The following is a 21511-nucleotide window of genomic DNA, read 5'->3' as shown; positions in this document are numbered from 1 at the left end:
ATTTCTGGTATTTTTCTTTCCTACTTTCAGTATAGCATCCTCCTCCTGCATCTCTCTCTGTCTCTCTCTCTCTCTGTCTCTCTCTTTCTCTTTGTGTATGTGTCTGTCTCTGTCTCTGTCTCTGTCTGTCTCTCTCTCTGTCTCTGTCTGTCTCTCTGTCTCTCTGTCTCTGTCTCTGTCTCTCTGTCTCTCTCTCTTTGTGTATGTCTCTGTCTCTGTCTATCTCTCTGTCTTTGTCTATCTCTCTGTCTCTGTATGTTTCTGTCTCTGACTCTGTCTCTGTCTCTGTCTCTGTCTCTCTCCCCCATAGACACTGTGTCTTACAGTCTTTGTCACTGGCTTTCCCAGTGTTGTACCTTCTCTTCATCTGGGCATAAGTAAGTCACTAGAGGGTGTGAAAATCCTTAGGACCCAGTGTCTTAGAAGTGAACAAGATCAGGTGAGTGGCTACAAACACCATCTGGTGGCTAAATGTCTGTTTTTTTGTATATTCTGGTCCATTGCTTAGGATCCTGGCTAGAAGCTGGTAGAAACCATTTCTGGGTTCTATCTATAGTATTAACTGAATTTTTCCTCCCATCTCTTCCCCTAGGATAGTAGTAAAGAATATATCCTGTATATTTGGGTGAGTGGGAAGAATTATCATAGGTGATGATTAGAAGAGGAGTATCAGGGAGCAGCTAGGTTGCTCAGTGGATTGAAAGCCAGACTCAGAGACATGTATGTGTGTGGGGGCAGGTGTGGTTCAAATTTGGCCTCAGACCCTTCCTGATTATGTGACCCTGGGCAAATCACTTAACCCTCGTTGCCTAGCCCTTACCTCTCTTCTGCTTTGGAACCAATATACAGTATTGATTCTAAGACAAAAGGTAAAGGTTATTAAAAATAAAGAGAAGAGGAGGAGGAGTACCATGAGCCAGTAGCAGGAACTAGGTTGGGAATAAGTCAACAAACTCAAAAGGCCATCAGCAGATTAGAGATGGAAGCAAGGTCAAAATTAGAAATTTACAACAAAGTTTAGGAGTAGGACTGGAAAGAGAAAAAAGTTCAAATTTCATGCTTCAGTAATTCAGTGCTGGTGGTAAATGGGTAGTTCAGCTAGATGAGTATGGATTCAAGGAGCTGAAATATGAGTTCTAAACTCAATTTTGTACTGACTAGTCTCAATCTCTTGACTATTACAAATTCCTGTCAACTGAAACACTCCTGAGATTGCCATTGCCTTCCTTATTCAGATTCCACAGGATGAGGGGCTCTCCCCAACCCCTGTCATTATGTTTTCTGTTTCTACTGGAATTTTTTTGGGGGGGTAGGTACTGCTGTTCCAACTAGGTAAGGGCAGGAATTACCATTTATATCTTTGTGCCTCTCAAAAATTTTCTGTAAATGATGATGACTACTACCTATATTTGGGCACTAATATTATGAAGCCCCTCTTAGGAAGAAAGCACTATTATAGGAGTTGAAGAGTATAAATATTATCCTTCTTCCTGTCTTTGAAGCAGTTTACAAAGAACTCAATCTTGCAGTCCCAAATCTCAAACTATACTATAAAGCAGTGGTTATCAAAATAATTTGGTACTGACTAAAAGACAGAAAGGAGGATCAGTGGAATAGACTTGGCGTAAATGATCTCAGCAAGACAGTTTATGACAAACCCAAAGACCCCAGCTTTTGGGACAAAAATTCATTATTTGATAAAAACTGCTGGGAAAATTGGAAGACAGTGTGGGAGAGATTAGGTTTGGATCAACACCTCACACCCTACACCAAGATAAATTCAGAATGGGCTAATGACTTAAATATAAAGAAGGAAACTATAAGTAAATTAGGTGAACACAGAATAGTATACATGTCAGACCTTTGGGAAGGGAAAGACTTTAAAACCAAGCAAAACTTAGAAAGAGTCACAAAATGTAAAATCAATAATTTTGACTACATCAAATTAAAATGTTTTTGTACAAACAAAACCAATGTAACTAAAATTAGAAGGAAAGCAACAAATTGGGAAATGATCTTCATAACAAAAACCTCTGACAAAGGTTTAATTACTCAAATTTACAAAGAGCTAAATCAATTGTACAAAAAATCAAGACATTCTCCAATTGATAAATGGGCAAGTGACATGAATAGGCAGTTTTCAGCCAAAGAAATAAAAACTATTAATAAACACATGAAAAAGTGTTCTACATCTCTTATAATCAGAGAGATGCAAATCAAAACAACTCTGAGGTATCACCTCACACCTAGCATATTGGCTAACATGACAGCTATGGAAAGTAATGAATGCTGGAGGGGGTATGGCAAAGTAGGGACATTAATTCATTGCTGGTGGAGTTGTGAATTGATCCAACCATTTTGGAGGACAATTTGGAACTATGCCCAAAGGGCAATAAAAGACTGTCTGCCCTTTGATCCAGCCATAGCACTGCTGGGTTTGTACCCCAAAGAGATGATAAGGAAAAAGACTTGTACAAGAATATTCATAGCTGCGCTCTTTGTGGTGGCCAAAAATTGGAAAATGAGGGGATGCCCTTCAATTGGGGAATGGCTGAACAAATTGTGGTATATGTTGGTGATGGAATACTATTGTGCCAAAAGGAATAATAAAGTAGAGGAATTCCATGGAGACTGGAACAACCTCTAGGAAGTGATGCAGAGCAAGAGGAGCAGAACCAAGAAAACATTGTACACAGAGACTGGCACACTGTGGTACAATCGAAGGTAATGGACTTCTCCATTGGTGTCAATGCAATGTCCCTGAACAATCTGCAGGGATCCAAAAAACACTATCCACAAGCAGAAGATAAACTGTGGGAGTAAAAACACCGAGGAAAAGCAACTGCTTGACTACAGGGGTTGAGGGGATCTGACTGAGGAGAGTCTGTAAATGAATACTCTAATGCAGATACCAACAACATGGAAATGGGTTCAAATCAAGAACACATGTGATACCCAGTGAAATTGCACATCGGCTATGGGAGGTGGGGGAGGAGGGAAGAAAAGAAAATGATCTTTGTTTCCAATGAATAATGTTTGGAAATGACCAAATAAAACAATGTTAAAAAAAAAAGAAACAAAGAACTCGATCTTGTCATTTCTCTGAACTTGACATAATTTAAAAGAGAAAGGTATATTGTCTTATACTATTTACTCGATGTTTCTAAGAGTCTGATGAATAAGATGATGTTTCTAAAGGACAGGAAGTGAGCTTTGGCTTCTCATGGATGAATGGATGGATAAAGCATCTATTAAGTACTTTTGAGTCAGGGGTTACATGCTAGTAAAATTAAGATTACTCAAAATATTTGGATAATGAAATAGCTGATTATATTATGGTATCTGTAGAAAAAGACAGGTACTGGAAAGGGAAGTTAGAGAAAAAGGTAACCTTTTGGGGGGATTTCCCTCAGTCTGGGACCTCCACTCAGATTCCTGTAGAGCCAATAACTGTCCTCTACTATCTGCCACTGGGTGGTCCTCCTTTGTTCCTTGATTACACCAACCTAATATATTTATACCCTTAGAATCTCTTTTCTTCCAATTTTGAGGTAGCTTCTCCCTTTTATACAAATTGTATTTGGCATTTTCACTGCCTGGAATTATCTCATCCCTAATTTGTGCCTCTTGGCTTCCCCAGCTTCAAATCCCAACTAAAATCCCATCTTTTATAGCAGAGGCATCAAACATGCAGCTGGGGGCCATCATCTGCAGCAATGCTCCAATGAAGCCCAAACCAGATTAAAATGTAATTGAAAAAGACTTAACAACATAAATAAAAATCCAATAGAACATAGATAACATTACATTTTAAAACTAAATCAATATGCAGCTGTAGGGATTCTAATAAATGAATTAGTGACCCCCATTTCTATTTAAGTTTAACACCTCTGTTTTACAGGAAGCTATTCCCAATCCTCCATAATTCTATAAACTTCCTTCTGCTGACTATTTCCAAATCTATCCTATACATAACTTGTTCGTACATAGTTTTTTGCAGTTGTTTCCTCCATTAGACACTACTCCTTTGGAGCAGAAGCTATCTTTTGCATTTCTTTGTATCTCCAGCACTTAACAAAATGCCTGGCATATGGTAGGTACCTAATAAATGTCTACTGACTGACTGCCTTCAAATACAGAATTTTTCCTCTACACAGGACTATGAATCCAAGTTTTTCTTACTTTATAACTAGCATTTCTACTGAACCATATTGCTTTCAATCTCATTTTTAAAGATCTATAAAGATCTCATCTACCCAAACTACCATCAACTGATCACCATGAAATATGTGAGTTCTCCCAATGAGTTAGACAATTTGCTAAAAATCCAACAAAAGTAAATTGGCTATTTGCCTCCATGAAATTTTGGGAGTCTAGTTATTTCAGTTGCTTAAATCATCGAAATCAGCTCAATTATATTGACATGGAAAGTGACTTCCCAATGTAGGTTTAAGCAAGTCTTTTTACATTAGGGAGAAGATTCTTCAGTTTTATTTTTATTATTTTTAACATGAATAAGTCAATCAGCACCATGGATCAACAAGCCACTATGTGAAGGACATTATCCTAGCTACTATGAGATAAGGGGGGAGAAGGAGACATGACGTAGAACTGTAACTAAGACTTTGCCTTCAGGGTGCTGAAATTTAGAGGAAGCCAACAAGTCTTGCTTTTGGAGTATAGAGAATCCATTGAATTTGGCATGTACTTAGCAAAAATAATTAGCTAAAAAGGTGAAGTTACCAAGTGTTTCCCTTTTTCACTGTGGATATTATGCCTCAAATGAGTATCTCTCTTTTCCAGATTGCTGACCACTTGTTCCCCCTTTCCCAGCAACATTTGACTGCCAATTTCATGCTGTTTACCCCAGGTACAAATATTAAACATTATGATTCTACAAGGAAGAAATATGGTCCATGGCTCCCATGGACTCCCAGGCTAACAAGAATGATGTTTGCCCTGGCATGTTTCTAATCTAAGGAGGGGAGGGGAGGGGAGGGAAGATACATCGGCATGTGGGGCAAAAACAGTGAAGTACCATGTAATTTAATTAAAGTTATACATGACAGCTGGGAGAAAAAACTTGATCTAGTATCTACCTGGTCCTGCTGGACCTTTGACCTTTTTATGGATTATGTCAGGGGAAAAGTATCCTTGGATGCAAGCTGAGACTTCACAGAATGCAGGCTACAGGTGTTTCCCCTTTGGTAAATTCATAATAATAGGATTAAAGGAAGTGTATAGACATAGCCATTCTGGCCCTAAATCAAAAATGGTCAGGAAATCAGACTTTAAGACACTCCCTCTATCCTAAAATGACCCTTTACTGCCAGCTAGAATAGATTTAAGGCTAAAATGGACAGTAAACTTCATCTAGTCTAACTTCTTCATCACACAGATGAAGAAGTGAAGTCCCAGAGAGTGATTTGGCCAAGGTCATATGGGGAGTAAGTAGCAGAACTTGGGTTTGAATGCTGGTCCTCTACTATAAATCATTCACTTCTACCATACCCCTCTGCTTTCCAGCTTGGAACATAGGTGAGAACAAAGAAAAATGCATAGATGAAATTACTCCTGAAGTAAGTCCTGCAAGAATTCAGAACTCAGAGGTATCAGAACCAAAAATCAAAAATGGCAACCACTGAAGAGGGGTTGCCCCTGACCTACTCAGGTTTTCTAATTGTAAAAAATGTTGATTCAAAATATTTATTATTTTTAAAATATTTATTTAAAAATGCTTTAGGAGAGACATACATACATACATATTTTTACATTTAACATGATCTTTAGAAGCAATGACCACCTGGCTAAGTCCTCTGATCTGGAGCAGAAGTAACCGCCAGGTGGTCCTTTGGCCACACGCAGTTCAGTCCGCATTCTATGATTTTATTTCTACAATAATAGTAACACTCTAAATAAAAACTTACCTGAATGAATTGGCTTTAGAGTGTAAGTAGAATTAGTGACCAGAATACTCTTGAGTAGGAATGGTACTTGTATTTAAGAATGTTTTTAGAAAATGTCATCCTTTGAAACTGAAGAGGAAGGAACATGATGTAATAGAATGTGGTCTGCCAGAGGGCAGTTGGGTGGCTCAGTGAACTAAGAGTGAAGCCTAGAGATAGGAGGACCTGGATTCAAATCTAACCTAAGAAACTTTCTAGCTCTGTTACCCTGGTCAAGTCACTTAACCCCCATTCCTCTGCCTTAGAACTAATACATAGTATTGATTTTAGGAGAGAAAGTAAAGGTTAAAAAGACAACAAAGAATGTGTTCTGAAGTCAGAAGGATTAAATCTTGGATCTTCCACTTAGAAGTTGTAATACTGGATAAATTACTTCCATTTTCTGAATCTCAGTTTTTTTGTCTCTAGAATATATAAATGCCCTACCTATTTCATTGGACTACTGTATAGAAAAAATGAAATTACATATCTGAATGACTCTTTAACCAAAACTCCATGAAAATGTGTTTGCCTTTCTTAAAATATGAATAACCATTCATTTATTCATCATTACTTAAAGGCAATAATAATTCACATGAAATGAGATTAGTCACTTGTAGAAATCTTTCCAGAAATAACCTGCCCTAAGAGATGCCTTGAAAGTACATTACTGAGAAGAAAAGGGATCACTTTAAAATCTCTTCTAGAAAACAAATCTAAAATATACTCAGTGGGGCAGCTAGGTAGCTCAGTGGATAGGATGCCTGGAGACAGGAGGTCTTGTGTTCAAATTTGACTTTAGACATTCCTAGATCTGTGACCCTAGACAAGTCACTTAACCCATATTGCCAAGCCCTTACCTTTCTTCTGCATTGGAACGGATATTTAGTATTGATTCTAAGACACAAGGTATAGAGTTTTAAAGTACTTCATGTAGGATGAGCTATAATAATTTAGACATAACTTGCCCATCATGAGGTCACAGATTGACTGAAATTCTTAGTGACTAATAAGGAATTTGGGTAGCAAATTAATTTGTCAGCATGCTGTCACCATTGCTGTTAATGAGAAATGGATTCTAGATGAACAGCCCTAGTTCTTTCAACAAAGTATCCTTAAAATGTAGAAATGAAATTCCACCATCTTAGCTTAAAGGGAAAATCCTTGAAGAATGCCCAACTCACTTTGTTCTAAGTCCCTGCTCACTAGACAACTTTTGTTTTCTAATTAGATCTTTTTTAAAAATTAAAAAAAAATTTTAATTGAAAATTTTTATTTAATTAATTAAATTAGAATATTTTTCCATGGTTACATGATTCATGTTATTTCCCTCCCCTCCTTCACCCCACCCCTCCCCATAGCCGTCACACAATTCCACTGGGTTTTCTTTGAGATCAAGACCTATTTCCATATTGTTGATACTAATTTGATCTTCTGAACAGAGACTTACTTTCACTAGAAGGCAATGTTTTATGGACCATCTGTAACTCTAGTCCAATGGAAAATGTGCCGGATTTACAGTCAGAGGATGTAAGTTATATTAGTTTTGCCACTTTCTGGCTACATGTCCTTGGGCAAGATATTTGACTTCTCTGGAATTCAGTTCCTCATCAGTAAAATGAGGGGGTTGGAGTAGATGGCCTCTGAACTCCCTTCCAACTCTATATCTAATCTTATCTATGAATTTATTTCCCAGAATCTAATCACCCTGGAGTAAACTGATAAAATCAATACTCTGAATCTGCAAACAGGAGAACTAGACCATTGACCCCCCTAGTGGCCCAGTCAAGGTTCAAAGTCAGTCTGAAGAAGTTCCAGAGTCTTAGATTTGTGGAAGAACCTCAGAGACCACCCTATCAAACCCATACCTGGGCAAGAATCTCTGACCTCAGTCTTGCCTTGCAGACCCCTCCTGGGTTAGCCCATTCCTACCTACCAATCTCTCTCCCAACTGTGTTATTTATAATAGGAAACTCCTTAGAATAGGTACCCTATCTACTGAATTATCTGTTTAGCATCCAGCCAACCACCACATGCAGGATATTTACCAAATGCTTTGGAACAGATGGCCATGATATTAATCATAGAGCTGTCATTTAGTGTTGGATGACACCCAAGAGGCCATTTAATCCAACCTCTTGTTCGCTGAGGAACTTAACGATTCAATTCAATAAGCATGTACTAAGTCTGTACCATGCTAGGCACTGGGGATGATACAAAGATATACTAGCTGTTTTCATGTACATTAGAAGAGAGATAAGGCACAATATAGATAACAATAACATATGGTAAATTTACTAGAGGTGCGAAAGAAAATTCTCTGTGATGACCAAGAGGATAAGATTGTTAATGACAAAGAAAATCAGGAAAGGCTTCAGGAAAATGGTGGCATTTAAAGTGACCTTTAAGGTATGGATAGGAATTTGATAAGAACAAAGGGTAAGGGAGTTCATTCTGGCAATAGGGAACAGGGTGAGTGTAGACACGTGGAATGGAGTAATATGAGACAAAGCTAGAAAAATGGGATGACACTGATTGTGGAAGGCCTTGAGAATCAATTCAGTTTTTCAAGTATTCTTGCACTGATTTGATGTGAGGTACTATATTAGGAGTGAACTGTATATACATAGACAAAATTTATCAATTCCTGCCCTCAAGAAATTAACATTATACCATGAGAAATGACAGAAATAATGGATTTATATTAACTAGTTCCCAACCATCTCCCTCCATTTTACAGATGAGGAAACAGCCCCAGGGAGTTGCTCAGCGTTGTATTGTTAGTCATTTGAAATGTTGGAATTTGAACCTATATCCACTCATATCAAAGGCAGTACTTACAACACCGATTTTATATATGTGTGCACAAGTTAGTAAGTTCAAAATATATACAAGTTAAGTGGGGGATGTATGTGTATGAGAGACAAGACAGACAGTTATTGTATACTACTCTGGTCCTACTGATATTAAATTTAATTCAGTTCATTCAGTTGTCAAGTCAACAAACCTAATATTAAGCACATATGCTATGCCTAGAGAATACGAAGATAGTCAAAGCATAGTCCATTCTTGCATAGAGCTCACAGTGTAATCAGGAAAGCAACATGCAAACAACTATGTACCAACAATCTCTATGCAGGATAAATGGGAGATAATCAGTGTGAGAAGAGCTTTAGAATTAAGGAAAACCAGGAAGATATAGAAAATGGGGTTTTTTAATAGATCTTGAAGACAAGTCAAGGAGGCCTGGAAACAAGGTTGAAGAGGGAGAAAATTCTAGGTACAGGGAACAGACACTAAAAATCCTCAGATTTGGGAGAGGGAAAACTTGTCTGAGAAGCAGTAAGGAAGTCAGTGTCACGGGATCATGTAGCAATATGGTGGTGCTGGGTACAATAGGCATAAGGAGTAAGAAGGCTGGAAAGGATTATTAATAATTAAGAGTCTAGGTTATCAGGGACTTTGAATGCTAAATGAAGGATTTCATATTTAATCCTGAAAGTGATTGTTATTGTTACTCTCCATCCTTTATTTTCTCTTCTTTGTTTCTTTCTTCCTTCTTTCCTTCTTTCCTTCCTTCTTTCCTTCCTTCCTTCCTTCTTTCCTTCTTTCTTTCCTTCCTTCTTTCTTTCCTTCCTTCCTTCCTTCCTTCCTTCCTTCCTTCCTTCCTTCCTTCCTTCCTTCCTTCCTTCCTTCCTTCCTTCCTTCCTTCTTTCCTTCCTTCCTTCCTTCCTTCCTTCCTTCTTTCCTTCCTTCCTTCCTTCCTTCCCTCACCTTCTAGCTTAGAATCAATTCTAAGTATTGGTTCTAAGGCAGAAGAGCAGTAAAGAATAGGCATTTGGGGCAAGTGACTCGCCCAGGGTTACACAGCAAGGAAGTGTCTGAGACCAGATTTAAACCCAAGACCTCCTATCTCCAGGCCTGGCTCTCTATCCACTAAGCCATCAGCTACCTTTTATCCTTCATTTTCAAAGAGAACCAACCAGTGACATCATGGGATGATGTCTTGACTTGGGCAAGATTTGGATTTAAGTGAGGCAGAGTCACAGAGTTGTCAGCCTCATTCTCTCTTCTAGAGTCATTGAAGACAAAACTCAGGACAACTGGTGATGACCTGGGATGCATTTAAAACTAGGAAGATCTGCCTTCTCTCTATTATCATTTAATAGCAAATGGACTGATATGTTTGTAGAGTGCATGAAAGGAATAATGTGAAAACACTCTAGAAACAGGCTGGAGCCAGATTGTGAAAGATATTAAACACTAAACTGATAAAGAGTTTGAACTTTTCTTGGTAGGCAACAGAGAACTATTGTAGCCTTTGAAATAGCTGCCCCTCAACCAGAACTCTGCATGAAAAAGATTAATCTGGCTTAAAAATGGTTTAGATTTGGTATAAAATGGAAACTGATTAGAAATCTATTAAAAGAATTCACTTGGAACTAGTGACAACCAGCACCAGAGAGGCAGCAGAAGAAGTTAAAAGGAAAGGAAAGGGATAGCTAAGTGGCTCATGGATAGAGTGCCAGGCCTAGAGATGGGAGGGCCTCAGTTCAAATTCAGTCTCAGACACTTTCTGGTGGTATGAACCTGGGCAAGTCACTTAACTCCCATTGCCTAGCCATTACCACTCTCTGCCTTAGAACTGATATTCAGTATTAATTCTAACACACAAAAAAATTTTTTTAAAGAAAAAAAGAAGGAACAGACATGAGAGATACAGAAGAAAACATGACAAAACTTTGAAAATGACAGAAAGATGAGACACAAAAGAGAGGGAAGCATAAGAGGCAAAACCAAGGAGAGTGGGTGAATAGTGGCATCACAGAGAGAAATAATACAGTCAGAGGTACAAGCAAATTTTGTTTTTCAGTTGTATCAATTGTGTCCAATGCTCCCTGATCTTATTTGGAGTTTTCTTGGCAAAGATACTAGAGTCGGTTGTCATTTCCTTCTCCAGTTTATTTTGGAGATTAAGAAACTGAGGCAAGAAAGGTTAAGTGACTTTCCCAGGGTCACAGAACTAGGAAGTGTCTGAGGCTAGATTTGAACTTGGGGAAAATGAGTCTTCCTGACACCAGACCTATCTTCAAGCAGTTTTAGAGAGAAAATAAATTAAGTTTTGAACATAGGATTCTCAGAGAGACTTTAGAGGTTATGTCATAAAGCGCTTTCATCTCAAATATGAGAAAAAAGGAGATCCAGAGATATTGATTCACCTAGATTGGAAGTGACTGAAACCTGGTCTTCTGACTCCAAATCCTGTACTCTTTCTGCTGCAATCTGGGTAGAGATGGTGAGAGCAAGGTTGGAGACACCAGATTTGAGTCTTCTACACAAAAGTGGTATATAAAACCAATGGAATGAGTGAGAGTGACAGGAGAGTGACAGAAAAGGAGAGGGCTGAGAACAGAATATTAGCAAACCCAAGAGGGATGGGAAGGGGTCAAGAAATCAGTGACAGAGAAGAGAAGCTGTTAGTAAAGTAGGAGAACCAGATGTCTCTGAAACAAAAAAAAAAACAAAAAAAGGAAAGAGTACCAACCGTGTCAGAGTGTCATGATAAAAGTAGATGAGGACTTAGGAAGACCATTGGATTGAAAGATGAGAAAGTCACTGGTGACCTTTAAGATCACAGTTATATAGGGAGGTAGGGCAGAAAAACCTGAAAACAAGAGCTTGTGAGAGAGTGGGTGGTAAGGAAGTGAAGGTGTGGCTTTTTCCGAGAAGTTTTCGTAATGAAGGGAAGGATAGAGGTGGATTAGAAAGATTAAAGGGAAGCTTTTTAATATTTTTAAGACTCAGGAGATTTGAGCATGTGTATAGGCAAATAGGAAGGAGCTAAGGGAAAGGATGAAATGAAAAAAATGCATGAGGGAATAGGTTCAAAAAAACTTGGAAGGCCTTGTATGAATTAATTTTTTTTTTAACCCTTACTTTCTGTTTGAGAACTGATACTAAGTATGGATTCCAAGGCAGAAGAGTGGTAAGGACTAGGCAGTTGGGGTTAAATGACATGCCCAGGGTCACACAGCTGGGAAGCATCTGAGGTCATATTTGAACCAAGGTCCTCCCAATTTTAAGTTTTAAGTTTTATCCACTGTGCTTCCTTCCTGCCCCCATGAATGAATGCAAAGTGAAGTGCAGAAAATAAGAACAGATTGTATAATGATCAATCATGACTCTAGAAGACCATTGATGAATTGTGTTTCCCATCTCTTGGCAGAGGAATGATGGACTAGAGGTACAGAATGAAACACACATTTTTCAGAAATAACTAGTATGTAGATCTGTTTTGTTTAACTCTACTTACTTGTGACAAGAGAAGACTTTGAGAGTAATGGGGGGAAGTAGGAAGTGGAGATAGAGAGTAATATCAAAAAAAGGGAAGAGAAAAGAAAGAAAAGAACACCAATTAAATATAAAAAAATAACAAGAGAGCAAAAAAAGGTTCCTATGAGGACACAATCAAGGCAATGTAAGACCTATGGAATTAAATCACATAGATATGTACTTATATTATTTGTTTTATATTTACATACTTAAAAAAACAAGCTTTATAGATCGATGGTGTTTTTTCTCTTCATGCAAGGACATGTTCATGATTGTTCATGCTTTTTAAGTTGGTAATAAAATAAAAAGAAATTTAAAAAAAAAAGAAAGAAAATACAGGTAGAAAGGGCTGATTGCAAGAGCAGGGTCCTAGGTAAGATAGGAGACAACGGAAGGATTAACTGAGAGAGAAGTAAGAATTCTTCATCTTTTGTGACCAGAGAGGATTTTATAATGCTTGGAAGGGTGTGAGGAATGGAAGGGGAATTCCATGGGAACTAGGAGTTAAAAAAAAAAGCTTAAAAAACCTTCAGAGTTTAAGGTAAAAGCTAAATCTACTAAAATGAGGTTGGGGGTACAGTTGGAAACTTGAAGAGAAGGAAAGATTTGGAACAGTCATTGTGGAGAATGAGAAGTCCATAATAAGAGGCTAGGAGGATTTATTTTTATTTTATTTTAAATTATTTTTCCATGGTTGCAAGATTCTTATTGTCTCCCTCTCCTCTTCCCTCCCCACTCCAACAGTAGACAAACATTTCTACTGGGCTATACACATATTATCACTCAAAAACCTATTTCCATATTAAGGAATTTTTTTTTGAGCCTCAATGGAGTATTCCATCATATGGGTAAAAGCAACTTGATTTCTTGTCTATTCATTGACACTCAGAAGCCCCGAAGGAAATAATTGGATGATGAATCCTTTCCAGGATCAAAGAGACCACAATAGAGAGCAGCAGAAGGTCAGAGGGCAAGACATTCAAGGGCAGTAGCTAATGAAGCATTAATGTGGTCAAGTTTGGATAAGATGTCAAATAAAGCTATGAAAAAAGAGGAATACTTTCTCTTTTAAATTTTTTTCTTATCTGGCCTCAGATACATCCTAGCTGTGTGACCCTAGACAAGTCACTTAACCCCATTTATAGTAATTCTGCCTTAGAATAGATACTTAGTAGACAGAAGGTAAGTGTTAAAACAAACAAACAAACAAAACTCTATGGAACCAAGGCAGGTAGACAGTAGACAGAGAGCATCAGGTCTAGAGTTGGGAGGACCTGAATTCAAATTTGATCTGAAACACTTTCTGGGCAAATCACTTAACCTCAAATGCCTAGCATTTAAGGCTCTTTTTCCTTGGAAGAGATACAAAAATAGAAGGTAAGGATTTAAATTTTTTTCTTTTTTTTATTATGTAACAGTCACCAATAATCATTAACATATCATTATACAAAGAAGAAAAATTACAAAAGAGAGATGTATATGAAACCATGAATCTGTTAGATTCTTTTTTTAGTGAATATTAACTTGAGCACAGAAGTAACAATTTGTCCCATTTATTTACCCTTCTAAAATTTATTCCCTACTATTCTTTTTTAAATGTTTTATTCAATGTGCTATCTTTTCTTTTTTGTCATCCCCATCACTACCCACTAACTTACTTTTCCCACCAATGAAAGGAGTCAGAAAGACCAAAGTTTGAATCCTGCTTCAGAGGCTTAATAGCTGTGTGACTCTTGGAAAATCATTTAAGTTCTCTCAGCCTCCGTTTCCTTCTCTGTAACATGGGGGTAATAAAAGCACCCCTCCCCTTTGCTGTAAAGCTCAAAGAGGATTATACAGTATATGTCTATTACTATGGGAAGTGCTTTGCATGCCTTAAAGTGCTATCTAAGGGTTAGCTATTATTATTATTGCAATAAACAAATATTATTATTGTAATAAAAATTATTATTGCAAATTATTTGCAATTATTGCAAAACATTATTATTGTAAAACCAAAACAAGCCCAGACTAGTAAAAAAAAATATGTTGACCATGTCTGAATATAAAGATCACAGGTCCACCAAAAGATGAGTGGCGCATTGAAGAATCCTTTCTGTAACCTCCCAGATCAACTAGGATGGAACAACTTTTGCTTAAATCCCTTCATTTCACTGTAGGCACATTCTGCGTCTCGGGCAGTCTTGTCTGCTGATGGCCAGCTCTCTTTAGAACATTTCCTGCCAGCTCTCTTCTTTAGAACATTTCCTCTTATGTAGATCTGAAACCTTCCCCTTGGTAATGATGATGAATGTTGTACCAGATTTAGATGATGAGATAGGAAGTCCAAGAGTTTCTGCTTAAATGTGAGTTCCTTGGCTTTCATCACTTTCCTAGGACCTGTCAGATGATTTAGGCTCCAATACTTCAACTCTTGCCTTTCACTAAAACTTCCCCAGAGTTGTTTGTCCAAAGGCTTCCTGGACTTTTGAAGGGAAAGTAAACCAAATGGTTGATTGTTTCTCATCAACGAAAGCAGAGAATTAACAGAGAATGGCCAGTCTATTTTTGCTGTCCAGACTATGGATGGTTGCCAGTAATGAACAGAGATGATTGTTTTTGGTGAAAAGCAGGTTGTCATTAGAGGAAAGGAAGGAAGCTCTGCTAACATGATTCCAGGTCTACTAGGACATGGGTCATTGTTGCCTCATGTACTCTGCATGAAACAAGATAATCACTCTCCTTTCAGCAGCCTTTCAGGTGTATTTCTTTACCTGCTTTCTTACCTGTGGGTTCAGAATTGCCCTCTTCAGCCCCTACAAAAGAGCTTGGCTCAGAGGAATAGCCTTTACGGAACAGAAACAGGGTTCTGAGAAAGCCTTTGAAATTGTCTCATTTATTTATGTTGCCTTTTTTTGTAATCCTCAGAGCTTAGCAGGGTGTCTGGTATACAGTAAGCTTGTTGACTGCCTGACTGCATGACTTAATAGCTAATAACTAGCATTTATAAAGTTCTTTAAAGTTTGCAAATCATTTTACAGATATTATCTCATCTTATCCTTACAGCAACCCTGGAAGATGATGAAACTGAAGCAGACAAAGGTTAAATGGCCCAAGATCGTGCCACTAGTAAGTGTCCAAGGATGGACTTAGAATCAGGTCATTCCTACTCCAGGTCCAGCATCCCTATTCACTGTATAACACATCCAATCCATTATATTTCATCACCACTGCAAGACTTTCCTAGCTGTCATGTCAATTGTCTCAAGAATGACCTGTGCCTATTCTATCTTCCTCTACAGCCAATTCTCGATTCTGACCTTCCACCTACCAGAGTTGACTTTTGGCCACCATTCTTACTTGCTTTTTGCTTATATATTAGATAGACCCAGGGATATCCCAAGGCAAGCCTCCCCTAAATTTCTGGCTTTCTTAACAAGACCCTATACAAGATAGAAAGTCCTCCTTGTCCCACAGATGGAGAAGGTATTTATTATGTCACTGATTCAAGTTCACAGCTGATTCACATGCCCTTGAAGAGGGCTCTTGAAGGTTTGCTTTAAAATGAGATTAGATCTAGACCTAAGGGGATTTAGAAAAAGGAAATCGTACAGAGGAAAGAATAAGAATACACACAAAAAGAATGAGTTGTCTCAAATAAGGCCTAAGTAGCCACATTCCTCTGCTTGCCTTCTCCTTCTGGGAAGTAGCTAGGTGGCCCTGTGGATAATGATGGGAGTGGAACCAGGAAGAAATGAGTTTTTGTTTTGTTTTGGAATTCATTTAATTTTAATTTAACAAACTTATTAAGCTCTAGAAATGTGTTTTATTACCTCCTCAGATACTTACTAGCTCTGTGAGATCCTCGGCAAGTTGTTAACTTCTGTCTACCTCAAATTCATCAACTATAAAATTGGAAGAATAATAGCAGTTCCTCCCAGGGTTGTTGTGAGGATCAGATGAGATAATATTTGTAAAACACTTAGCACAGTGTTTAGCACATAGTAGAAGTTTAATAAATGTTTGTCCCCTCTATCTCTCTTCCAGGATAAAATATAGCTCTAGGAATGGGAGTGGACAATATCAGGAAGTGGAAGAATAACAGAGTAGTTCCTGGACCAAGTCAAGATGTTAGAGATGAAATCAAGGAACAAGGCAAAGACCCATGAAAATAAGGGAAAGAAAAACCATACCTTAACCTTCAATGGTACCTTTAGTGGACACATGGACCATGCAGGACCAGGGAAGCAGAAATTGACTCTCTGGCAATCCTTATTTCTTTCCCTTCATTGGGTGCCTTAATCCCAATATGACCTTATGCTACTGGAATGACTGTGTAGGTGGTTGGGCATTTGGGCTCATCATGGTGGCGAAAGAAGTTCCTATTCCCTAGAATTGCCCAGACCACATGACTCCCAAGAGCAGTGAAGGGCAAGTTCTGGGTTTGCTCTTTATTTTTAACTTTAATAACATTTTAATTGAACCATATTCTTGGCTTGGTCCAGGATTCCTCTATTCTGCTGCTGCTATTCCACCGTTACAGTTACACTTCTGCCAACGGATATTCCTGGAACTCCTGCTTTGGCTCAGGAATTTCTTGCTTCTCCACCATCGCTTCCACCCATTTCCAGTCTAGGGTCCATGAAGGCAGTGGCAAGCACCATAGTTGCATCAGCTTCTTCCAGGGGACTGATTCTGTGACCATGCATCTTTCCTATCTGACCTTCTTTCCCTTCAGCTCCTTTTAAAGAGCAAACCCAAGATCCCGATGATTCAGGTGTGAGAATCAGCTGTGAACTTGAGTCGGTGCTTTTAAAACAAAGCTCTCATTGGTAGTAAGAGAACTTAATAACCCTTTGTTATGGAGACATATTAGGGAAGACAGATTTCTCCTGGTGTGTACCTATGCATGCTTAAATCCAGCAATTGACTTCTTCATTCCCTGAAGGCTGCCCATTTTTTAGTCCTCAGCTTTAATATATGAAGCACCGGCCACACATCCCTCTGCTGCTCCCAGCAGGACTTTGGCTATAGAGTAGTCTTCCCCACTGCGGATATTCATGTGGCACCCATTCCATTCTGCTCCTTTAATTTGTATTTGCACGGATGGATTGAGTTTCCAGAGACCAGCCGCTATGCCAGGTCCTGGGATTACCTTGTAGATAACCCTTTGAAAACAATTCACCATAAACCCCTATTGATATGCTTCCCGTTGCCTATCAGCCAGTAGACTAAGTTAGTTCTTAGGAAAAAGCTTTTACTAGGGTGACATAGCAAATATGGTAGCTATAAACATCACTCTCCGCCTGTGACTCCACCCCTCCAACCTGGGACACAATCTCCTTGACAAGCACACAGAGTCTCCCGGAAAACTGAGTATAAACAGAGCACAATGGTATAAGGCGCCATCAAATCACAGCTTTGGAACTTCAGGGTTTGACAGTCCTTTCTTTCCTTGTACAGTCCTTTCCATAGCTCAGCTCTCAGTTTCTAGGGAGAGCTCTCTTGAGTCCATAGACAGCGTTCTTTTCTATTAGCAGAGATCCCGTTCTTGCTTCTCTTCTCATCGGACTATTTTTCTGTATCTTTTTCAGTCTGGAGTTTGTGTCTCTGCTGCTTCAGCTGGACCTCAAATTCCCTAAAAATCTCTCCAGTTGAGAAGGGGGTCTCTACAGATGAAGACTGACGGAAAATTCTCAGTTTTGTTGATTAAGAGGTCAATGAAGGACTTCCAGAGAGTACAGTTAAACTGGAGCCACTCAAACCTAAGTCGTAAAAGATTAACGAATGAGGAGGGAGTGAAGAAACAGAAGCAGCAGTTGTAGGCTGTTCCTTGTAGAAACTGAAAGAACTAGGTAGTCCAGTGCATCTTCTGCTGAGTTTGGAGTCGGGAACATCTAAATTCAAATCCAGATTGAGACTCTGAGAGCCTATGTGGGCTTAGGCAAGTGCATAACAGCTATCTGTCTCAGTTTCCATATTAAGTTTGATAATAATAGCATCTACTTTCCAAGGTGGCTGTCAGTCAGTCAATAAACATTTATTAAGCATCTACTATATGCCAGGCATTGTGCTAAGTGCCGGGGACAGAAAAAGAGGTAAAAGATAGTCTCTACCCTCAAGGAAGGCACTCAATCTACTCTGTGCTCTACTACTATGAGGATAAAATGAGACAATATTTGCAAAGTGTTTTGCAAACTTTAAAACATTACATAAATGTTAGTTACCATTATTGTTATTAGCAAAAATCTGACAGGGAGGGTAAGGATAAAGATAGGACTGCAGATTAGTGGTATTGCAACTCTGACTGTATTTTGGAATAAGGAAGGACCAAACATATTTGTTGGATGGGGGAAAAGAACCATTAAAAAATATATGGAAGATATTAAAAAAAGAGATGATAATTTATTGGCCAAAAGGCCTTTTATTGTCTTTTAAACCTGACTTGCATGTTCATACAACAGGTTCAAATAGACAATAAATGGAGAAACAGCAAGAAAGTGCAGTTATTTCTTTAAAGGGAAAGTGATAGCAGCAGCAGCCTGTCTTCTAGGCTAGCTGCCTTACCTCCATCTAGCCATCATTTGGCTATGAATGCCTGGCATCCTGGCTTCTTCCATCTCTTTCCAATTTTCTTTTTTGATCTTGGGTGGATAAATATCAAAGACAGAATAATAGGCTAGGTAGATTGTGAGCAGGGAGGAAAACCAGATGCAGTCACATAACCTGCCTAATTCAGTCCAGCATTAAATTGACCCAGCAAGTGAAGCATTACATCCTGCAAGCAGGTGTGGGGAATCATTCATTGGCTATACCACAGCCAGAAGGGAACTTGGTGAAAAGAATGGTTTGAAGCAACACTGGAGAATGTACTCCTGGTTTAGGAGCTTGTATGTTGGTCCTCTCTATACCTTCTCAGTAAATACTCCTTTGTTAAAGCTAGCTGCTATCAGTTGAGTGATATTATTATTATTTTTCAAACCCTTATTGGCTATCTTAGAATCCAGACAAGTACCAATTCCAAGGCAGAAGAATGGCAAGGGCTAGGCAAATTGGGATTACATGACTAGCCCAGGGTGACACAGCTAGAAAGTGTCTGAGATCAGATTTGAACCCAGGTCCTCTGGACTCCATGCCTGTCACTCTATCCACTGAGCCTCCTAGTTGCCCCTTGGGTAATGTTATTTTTAATTGGCAATTGATATAGGAAGGAATACTGGGTAGAGGCTTATGAGCAATATTATTAGAAAACCCAACACTTCAATATTATTTTATAATTATATATATATAATTATAATATATATATTTATAATTATAAGATGGAGAAGCAATAGGCTCATACTAGTGACTTGACCTGCTAGTAGGAGAGTGGGTTGGGAACACAAGTTCATGTGCTGCAATAACAATGATAACTCACATTTATAGGACTTTAAAGTTGCAAAGCACTTTGTATACATTATCTCATTTGAACCAACTAAATGGGCTGCCAATCCAACTTCATGCACAATATGCTTTCTTTCTCCATTTGTTTTTTTCCTTCTTATATTACTCAATCAATTCCTTATGAGAAGCCACAGGTCACATTTAGGCAGTCCTATAATATCCCAGAATTTGATGCAATGAGACTAGATGCATCTAGAGCATCTCACCATTTATAGGAAACTCTTTTTATTTGATTTCTGTGTAGGACATCCTCCATGAAACTAGGAAGCATATGTTGGGCATATGTCTCCCTGTTTCATGTCTTGGTTTATTTCTCATAATCTGAGGACCATTGAAGAAGTTATCTGTCAATACCATGTGACCTTAACATATACTTTATAGGATCCTAAAAAATGGCAAACATGAAGAACACAAATATTAAAAATAGTAAAAGACATAATAAGATTAAAGAAAGTAGACAGAACATAAATATATACACTCAATACTATAGGATAAAAAAATAATAACTAAAGACTAGCTTGGCTAAATTAGAGGCTCATTTCCAGTTTTGCTATGGGGTTTTGAAATTTGGGGCCATTGCTACTTTTGAAGATGGTCTAGTAGGACCTTTGATTTGGAAAATATGGTCAACTTTCCTCCAAAAGGTTAAGCCACCATGGAGAATCAGCTGGATTTAATGGGTTTCCTAGTCTGGAACCACCCTCTGAGAGTAGGGAGTGAGAGATTCAGACAGAAGCTTTTTTTTTTCCTTTATGTTTTTTCCCCTTTTTTTTCTGGGATAGAAAGATGGCAGTAGAATGAGTAATTTCCCTGAGCAGGTCATCAGAGGCAAGTAACTTTTATCACAATCTCCCTCTTAATCTTTTTTAACTTCACATCATTGACTCTCCTTTATGGTCTTTGGGGAGAATCAATGGCTCTTCCTTTGAAGATGAGGAATGAGATAAAAGATGATTCTGTAGAAAGAACCAATCTTACCTGTGTGATCTTATCTTGCATTATTCCCCAACAGGAATCTTCCACTCTAGTTAGTTTCCTAATGTTTTCTATGTCTGCATATATTCTTTTGCTCATACTTTTCCTCCCACCCTATTTTAAACCTATCTGTTGTTCTCATTCTAGCTCGAATACTGATTCATTCATCAAATCTTCTCTGACCAGTCTAGTATTTCCCTCTATCTCTTGGTTCCTATGGCATTGCTTGGTAGAGAAATTGCATTAATCTTAAAATGACATAATGTTAAGGGTCATTCTTCTGAGGGAAAGAACAATGATGAAAGCAAGAAAAAAGGTGATCAACAAATTGGACTGTGTAGGCATAGGCTTAGTTGTGTCCATTTCCAATTGTTAAAATTGACAGATGGTTTGTTTTTTTTTTAAACCCTTACCTTCTGTCTTGGAGTCAATACTGTATATTGGCTCCAAGGCAGAAGAGTGGTAAGGGCTAGGCAATGGGGGTTAAGTGACTTGTCCAGGGTTACACAGCTAGGAAGTGTCTGAGCCTAGATTTGAACCCAAGACCTCCTGTCTCTGGGCCTGGCCCTCAATCCACTGAGCCACCTAGCTGCCCCCAGTTGTTTTGTTTTTTTAAACCCCAAAGAACTAGAAACTGTGCAGAACCAGAACCACTTGGAGGTTCTGGGAAAAAAGGAAATGGTCATCTTAGGCAAAGATGGGAAGAAAAGACATGGAGTGGTAGCTTATCCTAACCAAGATTCTTTTTATAGACTCTAAAATGTCCTCATATTTTGTTTTAGATCATAGAATCTTAGCTGTTGACCTAGAAACTAATCTTCCTAAATTAAGCTACC

At 38.4% G+C, this 21511-nt stretch overlaps 1 long non-coding RNA gene across 1 annotated transcript; it reads left to right on the top strand.

The window, feature by feature from the left end:
- The first annotated feature begins 4702 nt into the window (after positions 1–4702).
- Positions 4703–19199, top strand: LOC130457139 (uncharacterized). Its single transcript, XR_008916205.1, has 3 exons — positions 4703–4870; positions 15324–15386; positions 17852–19199. It is a non-coding gene; the product is annotated as an uncharacterized LOC130457139 (long non-coding RNA).
- The last annotated feature ends 2312 nt before the right edge of the window (positions 19200–21511 follow it).

This window comes from Monodelphis domestica, chromosome 2, assembly GCF_027887165.1.
Source record: "Monodelphis domestica isolate mMonDom1 chromosome 2, mMonDom1.pri, whole genome shotgun sequence".
Lineage (NCBI taxonomy): Eukaryota > Metazoa > Chordata > Mammalia > Didelphimorphia > Didelphidae > Monodelphis > Monodelphis domestica.
The sequence above is the reverse complement of the archived record's forward strand: the minus strand, read 5'-3'. Positions and strand labels throughout refer to the sequence as shown.